We start from the raw sequence: 12024 nt of genomic DNA on the forward strand, positions 1-12024 counted from the left end.
CGGAGGAGCCACCTCGGGAGGCCACCCGGGCCTCCACCTTACCCGCGGTCCCAAACCTCTTCCCCACAGGCGGTGCGCAGCCGGTGGCTGGGGGAAAAGCTCGTCCCGCAGCGCGCGCTACCGCGACCACAACTGCTTCCGGGTGAGCGGGTCGTAGACACTGTGGCTCCGCCTCTCCTCCGCCTCCGCCGCCCGCCGCTCGGGCTGCGGCTCCTCCTGGGGGCCGGTTCCCGCTGTCTCAGCCGCGGCGCCTAGGGACATCGGCGTGACTGACCGACCGGCTGCCGCGCCGGGAGCCGCCGCATCCAGCCCGGCCCGCCTGGCCGGGGACCCAGGACTCAGTCCGTCCCCCGCGTCCCTCGCCCTTCGCCCCGGCGAGCTCCCGGCCGGCGAGCTGCGCTCCGGCCCTTCCCGGGCGGCGTCGCAGCCATAGCCCGCGCCCGGAGACAGGTAAGGGCCGCTCCTCCCGCCGGCCTGGAGGGGAGCGGGGAGCGGGGCCACCTTCCCGGCCTCTGCAGCCTGGCGAGGTCCGCGCCGCCGCGGACTCCTGCTAGGGGCCGGGCCCCCAGGCGGACCCCGGGGTCGAGGTTGCCCCCTGCCTGCGGCGTCCTCGGGCTTCACGCCGGGTCTCGAACGCGCAGCCTCGGTCCGCGAGCGAGGACGGCGTTACTCCCATTGTGGGAGAAATGAACTCGGGCCGCTGTCTCTCCGCTTCGAGTGCTCGGGGCTCCTTCTCCTGCACCCCGGACGCGGCACTCCTTCGGTTCTGTACCCGTCCGGCCACCCCGGGGAAGGGTGTCAGGCCGGTGGAGGGCGTAGCGCTTTTGTGGGATTTTTTTTCTTCCTCCTTGACCCGAGCTGAAGCGCGGGCATAACAGGCGCTTGTTAGGAGTGTCAGGGTTAATGCTTGACTAATGCGAGGTGTTATTCACACCCAGATTGTTAAGCTATATAGCTCCAGCCAGGCCTGCTTCTCGTGCTCGTGGATATCCCGCAGGAAGCCGGAGGACCTAAGGAAACCCGTGTCTTTTTCTTTCTTCGAGGGGACGGAAAAGTGCAAGTGTTTGCTCTACTTTTTCCACCGTGGGAGATACAAATATAAGGCTGCGGAGACCTGGCCAGGGAAATGTTGCATCCTAAACTGTAACTCTTTGTAGCGTATTTTCTTTGAGTTTCCACTTAATGACTCAGCATTTCTGCCCTAAAAAGAAAAGCTGCAGCGTAGGTTCATTGATTAAAAGATAATATGTAAGGATAACAGTGCCCGTTACTTTTTTATGGCATCACAATGGGAAGAGAATGTGGATACAGTAATGGAACCACAGAGATGGAGAGCAGGGTGTGGATGGATCAGTTCTTAATTAGTGTTTAAAATAACATTGTTTCAAGGTAAAATGTTTATTTGGGGGATGCTTCTGTATGAAGAGGTGCAATTGTTGGAAAAGGCAAAGTGTTGCAGGTAAGGGTTAGTTGGCAGGGACTTGGCGTTTGCTGTGGTTTGAAGGTCTTGCAGAATTAACCGTTTAACAAACATCATGCTCTGTTTAACACATGTAGAGATGATGACCCAGTATTATACTCATGTAGAATAAGAATTTCGGAAAGTGTGATTCATTTAGGAAGTTAGGTCACTCGCTTTGTGAATCATTGATATACATATTAAACTTGGAATAGAGGAAAGCTAGAGGTTTGTTACTGCCTGTTTAATTAGATGCCCTTGCTCATAGGAAGTGTTGTATTGATGCTTTGTTAGGTTTGTTGCTGCATATTTATTGTCATGAAGTATGGTAAGGAAATAAAAAGTGAACTTTTGCAGAAGCTTTGGATTTAGAATAGTTTGTTAGTTCCTAAGTGGATTGTTGTGATTTTACCCACTTTCTTTTTTTGCCAAATGTGGGAAGATAAATAAAGGAAGGTAAGTGTCCAGAAACAAAATAAATATCGGTGAAAAGGAGAGCTACATCTTTAAGGCAGGAAAAACTTCACTGAAAGAACCTGCGGTACACAGAAGAGTCTTGAGTGAAAGGCCTTACCCATTTGGGGGAATCTGCCCTTAAAGATGTGCAATGAGACTATACTGAGATCATATTTAAGTTCTGATGGAGAAGAAAGTGTGTATTGAAGTGGTGATTCATTATTGGAATGAATTCATTTTAAACTAGAAATAACTTTTTATTGCAGAAATGTAATTTGATCATTTTGGCTTTTAACGTGTTGCTAAGCAAAATGACTGAATCACAGCGTTCTTGATACTCTTAGCCTTCTTTTCTTTTTCTTCTTTTTGGAAGTCAGCTTATTTTACCTTGATTTTGATTTATAAGGAACTTTAGTTAGTTATCAGTTGTAAAGTAATGGTAAGTTTACCCTGTTGGTCTTGCTTACTAAATTCCTTTAATTCTTTGACTAAATTTCCGCATCTTATTTCCTTGGATATCCATTCTTATATTCAGAGCGTTCCCTAATGTTGCTTTTGATTTGTGTCCAGCTAATAGTGGACTTAAGAGTTTCAGTTTCCAGTGAACAGCTATTCCCTTTTGGAAAATCCCTTGTGGAAACCGCCTGAACTGACAGTCCTGATAGGTAGATATGCAAGAGAAGCCTTCTTAGGTCAGGATTTAAGCATCTCCACAATGAAGGAAAAAAGTGATACGGGGAATATATTTGGCAAAGTAGAGTCTTTTTCTCTCAAAACAAAACCAAAAACTGATCTTTACTAGAAATGAGAGAGAGGGAGCAGTTTCTTGCAAAGCTGTTTGTGAATTGTTTACCCTGCTCCTAGTTGGAAGAGGAACAGAATTGATGATGATATATATATTTAAAAAAACTCCCTATAGCGTGTTGGGAATGTCGATGAGGATCATTTTAGAGGAAATACAGTTCTTCTGTCCTCAGCATAGAAGCACTTTCCATTGCACCTACATAGAGACCATTTCATAGCCTTTTCCTTTTAGGTGGTTGCTTTCTCTCTGGAGAATCTGAACGGAGAGATGGTCCTTTAACAGGAAAACTGTACCACCTTATCCAGTTTGCAAATAAAGACTTTATGACCATCATTCAAAACTCAACTTTTAAAACTTCAGAAGGAAGGAATTGAGCAAAGTTTACCCTGTGAGTAAAATAACTTTGGCTCTTTCTCCATTCTTTCCTTTAAGGTAATAGATAGGATACCATTAGAAATGATTTTTTGTGTGTTGCACATTGTGCTTTCACTTTAAAAACTTTTTGGCCTACAATAAATTAAGCCACACTTAAAAGGAATCAAACACTGGGCTAAAAACTGGGTTTATTATATGCTAATACTTTTTCATTTATTCTATTATATCTTTATTTTGGTTGGGGAATGGAGAGAGAATTCTGTTTCTTGTAGAAGCTCTGAGATTTGCTCCATATGTATGCTTCTGTTTTGGTCTAGTGGTGGGGAGAGCAGTAGATAAGAATACAGGTGGTTAAGAAGAGGGAAGGGACTTCCTTGGTGGTGCAGTGGTTAAGAATCTGCCTGCCAGTGCAGGGGACATGGGTTCAATCCCTGGTCCGGGAAGATCCCACATGCTGCAGAGCAACTAAGGCCATGCGCAAACCCAATGAAGCCATAAATTAATTAATTAATTAATTTATTTTTTAAAAAAAAGAAGAGGGAAGAAATGGCGTCCATAGAAGGGGAGTGCTCACTTCATGGGTTCAGATGTTTGTGGGACTTTTTAAAATTGCTAAACATTTAAAAAGAAAATGTTATATGGTGAAAAGGAAGTTTTCTTTCCACAATAAACTTCTAACCTTCTTCCCCCACCCCCTACGCTGACTACATAATCCAAGCAACCACTCTTAATGGTTTCCTGTGTATCTCTCTCCAAATTTTCTCTTGCATATATAATCACCTATGTTTAGGAGGAATGTCCTATACCTTTCATTCTTACCTTTGATATGTCTTAGAGATCATTGTATATTAGCACATATGTCCATCTAATTTTTAAAAAGAATGGATGTCCTGCCTAGTGTAGATGAACCATAGCTTGTTCATTTTCCATAACTTATTTTAACATTCCCTATTGACAGACATTTAGGTTGTTTTTAGCTTTCCACTAACACTGCTGTAAGGAACAACTCATATGTAAGTCTTTGCTCTAGTGCATAAGTGTGTATATGGAATTTACTTCTGAAAGTGTGAATGTAAGTTTGGGAATTAAATTGTGAAGTTTTAAAAATTTATTTCAAGCTTATATTGGGATTTATTTTATAATAGAAGTTACCTTTTTCTTAACCTTGTAGGAGAAAAGAGTGCTTAATTGCTTTGTATTCTTTATCCTCACAATTTAAAAATATACTGTAAATGTATTTTATAAGGTAATTTTCAACATTTTAGAGTGACAGCTGGGTAATTTTATTTATACAGGTAAAGGTAAAAGTACTGTACCTTGAAGACTGTGCTATTACAGACGAACTACTTCATTTATATTTGGTAATACTAGTTAAATGAGTGCCTTTTGTAGTAGCTTGATTGTTTTAGGATTTGATGACCAATATCAATTAAAAACATTGTATATAGTTTTACTTCTTGCCCTGCAGAAGTCTGCTACCATATTATTAGTCACATGGGAAATAAATGGCCTACCTTCTCTCTTCCTGTATCTTCCATAGCCTAGTCTATTCCTAATAAAATAAACCTCTGTGGGGTTTGAGATCCAAAATCCTTTTGCAAACCAAAGTGCTATTGATGGATTAATTTCTCAAGGCAAAAGGTAGGTACAGATTTAATCTTTATTCTTCAAAGTGTTTGTGAACAGAATAAAGGAGGTTTACATTTTTAATTTCAATGTTATACAGCTCACTCATGACCGGGAGGAGGTTCAGGAATCTTTGCCCTTTTAAAATGAGAGAGACTAGTGGAAAAAAAAAGTGCTGAGGGACTAACATATGAGGATGAAGTTGGAACTTGTGAGTGGCAGTTTCCCTGGCTGGTGCCCAGGGTCTATTCTGAGGCCTTGTCAAAGCTCATCTGACAGAACCCACCACATAACCACAATCTATCCTGGCCCCACTGCAAGTCAGGAAGGCCTGCGGTTTAGGAAAAGTGGCAACAACAGAAGAGGGAGCTTATAAAGGACATTTGCCTTCAGAAGATTAAGGCTAAGTTTTGGGGTGAAAATGTGCTTAGCATGCGTATCCTAGGATCCAGTTTTTTTTGGTCTTCCCTTTTTAGGGAATGAGCATGATTAAGGAGAACTAACGAGGCCAGCATTTTAGAAAAATGTGCACAAAGAGGAGCACAGGATTGTACCAGTATTGATGTCATGTCTGGTTCTGAGAGTGTTTGGCGGGGATCAGTCAAATGTTTTACAGCAGGGGAAAGACATTACTGTTACCCACACAGGGAGGTCATGCCCCGAGTTGAAATGGTAGTCCAATTCAGAGACCTTCACACTTGTCCCTGGGATCAAAAGGACACTGGGAATGATGGGCTGTTTTACAGAATTATTTTGAGTTTATACAGAGAAATCAGCTTCTTCCCAAATTCTCATTCTCTTCTTCCCATAGAACTGTACAGTAGCATGTGTAATATCAGGAAGTTATCTCTTTAAACTCTTGCTTATTACCAGATGCTGTGTCCCAGCATAGCTGCCTTTCTGTACCAGGTGCTTTCTCATGAAAACCTTGGTCTTTCTGTACTAAGTGAATAAAGTACTTGGGTTTGAAGTTCTTTAACTGATCTCACTTCTTAGGCTAGAAAGCAGTTAAAGGGCTTAGTGTGCCAGTCTTTTGATCAAGGTTCATGTCACCATATTTATCCGCAGCCTTGGATTAGAGTGGAGGTTGGTTGAAGAATTCGGCATACAGACTTCATTTATAGATGCAAGGCCCGCAGATAGTTTCCTTTCTTTTGCCTTAGGTTAGGTTGGCACTCCAGGAAATTGAGTTTTTCTTGCCCTCAGAAATTTGGATTGTTAGCATTTGATGATGATGATGTATTTAGTATTCAGTGTGAGGGGAAAAAATAATAGGAATATTTTTCTCTCTTCTCTATTCCTATTATCGGGTTTATTCCTATTATCTTGTTATATCCCTTCCCTGTTTCGGCCTTCCCCTCCTCCTCCTAAAAGAGTGGGATTAGAACAGAGCAGAGGGGAGAGAGCGGAAAAGAGGTTGGGAAAACCTTGGCGTGCAGCGGCTTATCAGAGTGTTTTTATTTTCTCAGAAGTAGATTATTACTTTAAAATCATAGTCATCTTTTTCCAGTGCTTTCAATTTGAACCCTCTATATCTTAGTTTTCTTTCATTATGAACACCAAAATTTTAACTACTTTTGATACAAAATATCTTTACTGCTTTAGGAAACAAATTTAACTTTTAAGTTGCTTATTCTGATCACTTTGTTATTCTTTCTACATCTCCCACTTTCCTCAATAGAAACATTTTAACAGCTAGGAGCAGTTTTTTGGCTGTCTGATTTCTGCCTTAAGTAGAGTATGCTGTGTGCAGAGGATTAGGATGTTAAAATGTTTATTTCTCTGTTAAATGGTTTAATCATTTATGATAACAAACAATATAATTATTGTATTTATTGTAATATTTATTGTATAATTACAATATAATTAGTAAGCATACATGTTGTTTCTATTAAAAAAAAAAGAGAAGTATTCCAGTTAAGTGATGCATAGATTATAGGACTAAAAATAGGGGGGAAAAATTCATTGTAGGGTTAGATTAGATGTTTTTCCCCTATCATGGTTATCACTATGTCTAAGTAGATAGTCAAGGAAATAAGAGGGTCGCTGTCCTCCTGTCTTACTACACTCATCTTTTGCTCTCTATCCAAAGTGGTTTTTTAGTTGTAAAATACACATAACATAAAATTTACCATTTTCAGCATTTTAAAGTATACAATTCATTGGCATTAAGTACATTCACATTGTTGTGTAGCCATCACCAACATCCATCCCCAGAAATTTTTCATCCTCCCAAATGAAAACTCTGTGCTCATTAAACAATAATCCTCATTCCCCCCAGCCTCTGGTAACCACTATTCTACCTTCTGTCCCTATGAATTTGACTACTGTAGGTACCTCATATAAGTGGACTCATGTGGTATTTGTCTTTTAAAAACTAGTTTATTTCCCTTAGCATAATGTCCTCAAGCTTCATCCATGTTGTAGCATGTATGAAAATTTCACTCCTTTTTGAGGCTGAATAATATTTCATCATATAGATATAGATATATAGCATATTTTGTTTATCCATTCACCTGTTAATGGACATTTGGGTTGCTTCCACCTTTTGACTATTGTGAATAATGCTGCTACGAACACAAGTGTATATCTGTTTGAGTCCATCCTTTCATTTCTTTTGGGTATATATCCATAAATGGAAGTGCTGGATCATATAGTAATTCTGTGTTTAATTTTTTGAAGAATTGCCGTACCATTTTCCACAGCAGCTGCGCCATTTTACAGTGTACAGGGTTGTAATATCTCTGCATCCTTGACACACTTAATTATTCTCTCTCTTTCTTTCTTTCTTTCTTTTTAAAAATAATAGCCATTCTAATGGGTATGAGGTGCTATCTCATTGCGTTTTGACTTGCATTTCCCTAATGATTAGTGATGTTGAGCATCTTTTCACATGCTTTTTGGCCATTTGTATATCTTCTTTGGAGAAATATCTATTCAAGTCCTTTGCCCATCTTTGAATGGGTTGTTTTTGTTGTTGTTGTTGAGTTTTAGGGGTTCTTTATATATTCGTTATTAATCCCTTATCAGATATATGATTTGCAAATATTTTCTCCCATTCCATGGGTTGACTTTTTTTTTTACTCTGTTGATAGTGTACTTTGATGCACAAAAGTTTTAATTTTGAAATCCACTTCATCTAACTTTTCTCTTGTTGACTGTGCTTTTGGTGTCCTATCTAAGAAATTATTGCTATATCCAATGTCAGGAAGCTTTTTGTGTATGGACAGTTTAAGCTCTTACATTTATTTCTTTGACCTACTAAGGGTTAATTTTTGTATATGGCATACACTAAGGGTCCAACTTTATTCTTCTTCATATGGATATCCAGTTTTACCAGCACCATTTGTTGAAAAGACTGTCCATTCCCCATTGACTGATCTTGACACCCTTGTTGAAAATCATTTGACCACATGTGCCGGGTTTATTTTAGTGCTATCTATTATATTCTGTTGGTCTATATGTCTCTCTTTATGCCAATACCACACTGTTTTGGTTACTGTAGCTTTCTAGTAAGTTTTGAAATCAGGAAGTGTGATATCTTCAACTTTGTTCTTCTTTTTCAAGATTGTTTTGGCTATTCGGGGTCCCTTTAGATTCCACAGGAGTTTTAATGTTGGGATGGGTTTTTCTATTTTTGCAAAAACTGTCATTGGGATTTGATAGAGATTGCATTGAATCTGTAGATTTCTTTGGGTATTTGACATTTTAACAATATTAAGTTTTCCAATCCATGAACCTGAGGTGGCTTTCCATTTATTTATGAGTCCTTTAATTTCTTTCAGCAATGTTTTGTAGTTTTCAGTGAACATCTTTTGCCTTCTTGGTTAGGTTTATTCCTATTATTTTGTTCTTTTTTCTTATTGTAAATGGTATTGTTTTCTTAATTTCCTTTTTGGTTTGTTCATTGTTAGTGTATAGAAACGCAACTGATTTTTTTTGTGTTGATTTTGTATCCCTACAACTTTGCTGAATTCATTCATCCACAGTTTTAAAAGCAGTTGTATTTGTTTCTGTGTTGTATAACAAAGTACACAAATTTAGCAACTTAAAACAACACATATTTATTATCCTACAGTTTCTCTGGGGCAGGAGCCTGAGCGAGGTTGAACTGAGTCCTCTGCTTAGGGTCTGGTGAGGCTGCAATCAGATGTTGGCTGGGCTGAATTCTCACCTGAAAACTCAACTGGGGGAAAATTTGCTTCTAAGCTCACTTAGATTTTTGGCAGAATTAATTTTCTTGTGGTTTTATGACTGAGGCTTCTTGCTTACTAGAAGTTACTTCGTCATCTAGAGGCTATCTTCAAGCTCCTAAAGGCTTTTCTCAGCTTTTTTAATTTTTTTTTTTTTCTGGGGAGGGGACTGCGTTGGGTCTTCATTGCTGTGCGTGGGCTTTCTCTAGTTGTGAGTGGGGGCTACTCTTTGTTGTGGTGCGCAGGCTTCTCATTGCGGTGGCTTCTCTTGTTGCGAAGCATGGGCTCTAGGCGCACGGGCTTCAGTAGTTGCAGCACATGGGCTCAGTAGTTGTGGCGTGCAGGCTCAGTAGTTGTGTCGTGAGGGCTCTAGAACGCAGGCTTAGTAGTTGTGGCACACAGGCTTAGTTGCTCCATGGCATGTGGGATCTTCCCAAACCAGGGATCGAACCCGTGTCCCCTGCATTGGCAGGCGGATTCTTAACCACTGTGCCACCAGGGAAATCCCAGCTGCTCTCAGCTTATAGGGGCAACCTGAAGTTCTTGACCCTCTGGTGTTTCCCAGTCTCACCACTTCATCAGACCATCAGGGAGAGCCCAGAGCAAGTCTGCAGGCTAGACAGTCTTATGTAATGTGACATAATCATGGGAATGACATCTCATAACCTTTGTCATATTCTGTTGGTAGAAGCAAGTCATAAGTTCTGCCCACATTCTTGGGGAGGTGTTTACACAAAGATGTGAACAGCAAGAGTTGGGGGTCATGGTGGGGTGGCCACCTTAGTGTCTGTCTGCCATAGCTGGTTACAAAATAGCACATATTTTATAAACCCATTTTGTGTAAAAAACATATATGTGCACTTAAAATATCTTCAAATGGTGGAAAACTGTTGTTTTTTATTGTTATTTTGTGGTATTTCTTCATTGTTTCTTCCTACTTCCTCTCCCTGCAACATTCCAGTTTTGGAATTTTAAATCTGTGTTTTCATTATAACTAAATATGTATTATTTACTACTTAAGCCAAGAATTATATGATGATTGTTTCCTTTCTTGTTTAACTTTCTTTTTTCCCCTGGGGGTTAAGGCCTTTTTTTTTTTTTTTTTTTTTTTAGCTTAGTTTTCTATTCACCTTATTTTTCCCAAATGCTCCAACAGATTTTTCAAGTGTCTACTCTTTCTGATTTATTTTGAGCAAAATAATTAGTGGTTTATTTGTGAAATACCTGTAGAGAAATAGAAAGCAAAAATACAGCTTCAGGAAGAATAATAAAATGAGCAGCTGCAGTCTTACTACCTAGGCCAAGAAATTGAACATTACAGTATCCTAGAAGTTTCCTGTAAATATCCTTAAATGTCACCTTTTCCCCCTCCAGGTAGTCATAATCCCATTTTACACGTTAATCACTCTTTTGGGACCATTCCCTGCCTAGCCCTGCAGTCCCATCCCTCCCTCCAAATATGTATTCCTAATCAATACATGGTTTAATTTTGAGAAACTGAATAGTTTGACCACCTTTTTGTGTCTGTTAGTCAAGTTAGGCTAACCTACTGTAACAAACAAACCCCCAAGTTTCAGTGGTTTAACATGTTAAAGCTTATTTCTCACTCACATCTCTGCTGTGAGTTGGGAAGCACTGGCAAAGGAGTAGTTGGTTCCACAGAGCCACCCAGGGACTCGAGCCCCTTTCATGTAGTGACTCTGCCATTCCCTGGGGCTCAAAGACTTTCACAGTTTCACTGAGCTGTCTGCATCTGGCTGGCAGATTTGAGGGCAGAGAGGGAGAGTGGTAGATTCCATGGGAAGTTTGATGGGCCTGAACTAATACATACGTCACTTTTGTCCACATTCCATTGGCCAGAATTCAGTCAAATGGCTGTACTTAATGCAAGGAAGGTTGTGAAATGTAGCATAGCTGTGGGCAGAAAAGGGAAGTGACCTTGGTGAACAATAGGCCAGTTTCTACCATAGTATGTATCCCTAAGCAGTATCTTTCTTTGGACAGTTTTGAAAACCTGAATGGCAAATATAAACCTAGCTATGAACAGAAAGGTCCATATTGCCACTATTAAATGAAGGCTTACAGGAGAAGATAAGCTGAACAGAGTCTTCCTTGAGTCCTTTCTGTAAGTCCTTGGGAAAGTTGGCTTATGAGTCTTGGGAAACCATAAGACTCATCACAATCAGGGCACCTGGCAGAGCTGAAGTTTTTACAAGGTACTAAATATCTAGAAGAAATATGGTTGGGGAAGTACAGTGCTATTTCTAAGCAGTTCCTGCTCTAGCCGTTAAGAATAGGTAAAAGCAAAATGTGTCCGTGGTGTGAAATAAGGCCTCAGCCAATCTAGGCACCTGGGGGTAGGACAGCGGGAATTTCATCAACATGGGGTCAAGACAAAGTAAATTCAGATACAAACCTGGGCCAGATCAGCTCATATTAAAAAGAAGTCTTAAAGGCTGTGGGAATTTGGGTGGTGACAGCCCTCTACTATGTCTCTTGAATCTCATTGCTTCAATCTGTAGCTTTCTTCCTGGGATGCCTCACCCTCGCTGGGTATCAATTTCCTTTGCCTTTTCTGTGTTGGATTTATTTCCTGTACGCTAAATTTCCTCCCTTTTGATTTTCTCTTTTATTAGAGATGTATCTTCTAGTAACTTATTAACAAAGGGTGTAAAAGAGGTAAATTTTTGAGAACTTGTGTGTCTGAAGTGTTTTTAATAATCAAGTATGAGAATAGAACAGTGTGGCTGGGCATAGGTTGTCTGTAATTTTCTTTCAGGAATTTGAAGGCATCACTCTATTGTCTTCTTGTTGCCAGAATTACTTTTTGTTTCCAGAAGACTGAAAATTCTAATTGTTAATCCTTTATATGTGACCTGGTTTTTCCACCCCTGGAAGCTTGTAAAATCATCCTTGCCCCCATGTTTGAAATTAAATATAATAATTCACTATGAAATAACTGTGGACTCAGGACTTGTGTTACACATTCTGTAGGCCCTTTGAATCTGGTGACTCATGTCCTGAATTTCTGGGAAGTTATTTTATTAATGATTTCTTTCTCTTTGTGTGTGTGTGTGTGTGTGTGTGTGTGTGTGTGTGTGTGTGTGTGT

At 40.3% G+C, this 12024-nt stretch overlaps 1 protein-coding gene across 3 annotated transcripts in view; it reads left to right on the top strand.

Moving 5' to 3' along the window:
• Positions 1-339: 339 nt before the first annotated feature.
• Positions 340-12024, top strand: part of LRRFIP2 (LRR binding FLII interacting protein 2) — a 118526-nt gene continuing 106841 nt past the window's right edge. For all 3 annotated transcript variants that reach the window (XM_027088298.1, XM_027088294.1, XM_027088297.1), the window contains exons 1-2: positions 340-450; positions 2952-3108. The gene's annotated coding sequence lies outside the window, so the exon portion shown is untranslated. The remainder of the gene's footprint in view (positions 451-2951; positions 3109-12024) is intronic.

The sequence above is a fragment of the Aethalodelphis obliquidens genome, unplaced genomic scaffold (genome assembly GCF_003676395.1).
Source record: "Aethalodelphis obliquidens isolate GAN/ISIS:26980383/991018 unplaced genomic scaffold, ASM367639v1 scaffold62, whole genome shotgun sequence".
NCBI classification, from domain to species: Eukaryota; Metazoa; Chordata; class Mammalia; order Artiodactyla; family Delphinidae; genus Aethalodelphis; species Aethalodelphis obliquidens.